At 35.7% G+C, this 2,418-nt stretch overlaps 1 long non-coding RNA gene across 1 annotated transcript; it reads left to right on the top strand.

Moving 5' to 3' along the window:
- The first annotated feature begins 1,676 nt into the window (after positions 1 to 1,676).
- On the top strand, positions 1,677 to 2,109 carry LOC114031173. The gene is made up of 3 exons (XR_003567707.1): positions 1,677 to 1,804; positions 1,900 to 1,998; positions 2,095 to 2,109. It is a non-coding gene; the product is annotated as an uncharacterized LOC114031173 (long non-coding RNA).
- Positions 2,110 to 2,418: the final 309 nt, after the last annotated feature.

Below are 2,418 nucleotides of genomic sequence, written 5' to 3'. Positions count from 1 at the left end.
TTTTGTAGTTATTTGGAATGGAATTTCTTTTTCCATTATTGCTTATTAGATTTTTGTTTTTATTTTACTATTAACCAGTACTTTAGTTTCTATTTTGTTTTAAGGAAAAGATTTTAGTTCAACATCAGGGGAAAAAACTTGGGAGTCTTTTGTGTTAACTCATAAGGAAATCTAATTTGGTTAGATTTATTATTTACTTATGTTTATTATTTAATTTTGAATAAACACCTATGTGTAGCATGTACCAAGGTGTAGACATCTTTTATAGACTGCTCATTTGGTGAACACTATTCTTAACATTTGGAATTAATTACTTAGTGTATTTGCATATCCCATCTCACAACTTTTTTTTTCCAATTGGATTAAAATTAGTATCTTCAGAGTAAATTCATTTGTGTCACACTGGTTATCCAATTACAAAGTCTGTTGCTGCCTATGTTTTAAGGTATGGATTAGATAATTATCAGTCTCTAATCTTGCTCAGGTGGAATTAGAAATAATTGGAATTGAAGTGGAAAATTCATTGGAATAATATTTTTTTAAAAAGTAAATGGATTAGACATATATATATATATATATGCATATGTGTGTATGTGTGTGAAAAGGTTTTCAGATTTCTACCTTCTATAGTATTTTAAAATATTTAGTTTTTAAATTCTCAATTACTTGAATTTCTGTTATTTTAATATTTTATTCCATTTACACATAAAAACAATTTTTGCATTCATTTTTTAAAATGGTGACTTCCAAATTCCCTCCCTCCCCCATTTGTTCCTCAATGGGAAGAAGGCAAGAAAATATGCATATCATATTTCCATATTAGTAATCTGAAAAACAATAACACAGACCAAAAAAAAAACCAAACTGGAAGAAAAATGAAGTTTAAAGAAGTATGCTTTGATCTATATTCAGATTCCCTTAGTTCTTTCTCTGGAGGTGAATAGCATTTCTAATCATAAGTTCTTGGGATTTGTCTTAGATCATTTTATTGCTGAAAATAGATGAGTCATTCATAGTTGATCATCATACAATATTGCAGTTACTGTGGGACAGTGTTGCTCCACTTCTGCTCACTTCACTTTGCAACAGTTTATGTAAGTCTTCTCTTCCCAAAATGCTATTAAACTGTACATACCCTTTCATCCAGTAATAGTGCTCCCATTGAAAACTTCACAACGATCTCTCTCATGCCAACAGAGCATACCCTGGATAAAATGGACCAATCCAGTTACAAAGAGAATGAACAAAAAATAGCTCTGTAAGCAAGCAGAAGTAGCAGGAGTAAGTTCAGAAATTCTGCAAAAAAACATCTTAAGTAGATACAAAATTTGCTGAAGATAAAAAATGACAAAAGCTTGGATGCCTTCCTAATTAAAAATGGCATTGGGATAAGTTGGGAAACTATCAAGAACACAGAAAAGCCTCATGAGCAATGCATTGGTATTGAAGGTAGATTGGAGTGATGGAGAAGGATAGACACTGAGACCTTCCCAATGATATTTAGATTCTCTGTGTCACTAACCTTCCCCAGGGTTTTAGAACTAATTCTGGGGGTAACTTCTCTCTGCAGCTCAGGGAGGGGATTCATCCCACTGGAAGACAGTTGCTCTTCCTCACACTAAACAGAGAAAGACATGCAAATTGGGCTCCTCCCTCTAGGGATGAAAACCAGCAAAAACCTGTCTGCAGTTCTGGGAGAGGAGCTTTTCTTCTGTGTGTCCTTTCTCTCCTAAGGACTGACACTGTAGAGCCTGAACAATGGGTTTTGGACTGAATGGAACTTTCATTCTGATTATTTTACAAGGTAGTTTTGTCTTTTGTTTGTTTTTAGATCAAGGATACACTCTTTGAAGTAGTGTATTTATGTGACTATTGTCTTCAGTGACTCTTTGTTTGCAGGTGTCCATTGTGATGTTCAGCTGGTAGAGTGTGGGGGTGATGTGAGACAGCCTGGAGGATATCTTAGCCTTTCCTGCAAAGCTTCTGGATTCACTTAAGGTAGCTATAATATGGACTGGGTCCCCCAGGCTTCAGGGAGGGGGCTGGAGTGTCTCGCATATATTAATAGTAATGGAGGAACCACATACTATACAGACTCTGTGAAAGGCTGATTCACATCTCCAGGGACAACAGCAACCATGTGCTGCACCTGCAAATGAATTCCCTTAAAACTGAGGATATAGCCATGTATTCCTGTGCAAGAGACACAGTGAAAAAAAGGAATATGAGACCGGACATAAACCCCTTCATTCAGACAGACCACCTGGAAAATGACTTAGAGAGGGAAGTCAAGAGCAATGAGCACAAGAGGACCACTTAGAATAAGAGCTGAAGCATGAGGCTGAACATTTTTCAAGGTCTTTGGTTTCTTCCCAATTCACAGTGAACATCTATCCCATACATCCATCTATCTATCTA

Source organism: Vombatus ursinus, unplaced genomic scaffold (genome assembly GCF_900497805.2).
Source record: "Vombatus ursinus unplaced genomic scaffold, bare-nosed wombat genome assembly UNPS02015093.1, whole genome shotgun sequence".
Taxonomy (NCBI): Eukaryota; Metazoa; Chordata; class Mammalia; order Diprotodontia; family Vombatidae; genus Vombatus; species Vombatus ursinus.
This window is presented reverse-complemented; position numbering and strand designations above follow the sequence as displayed.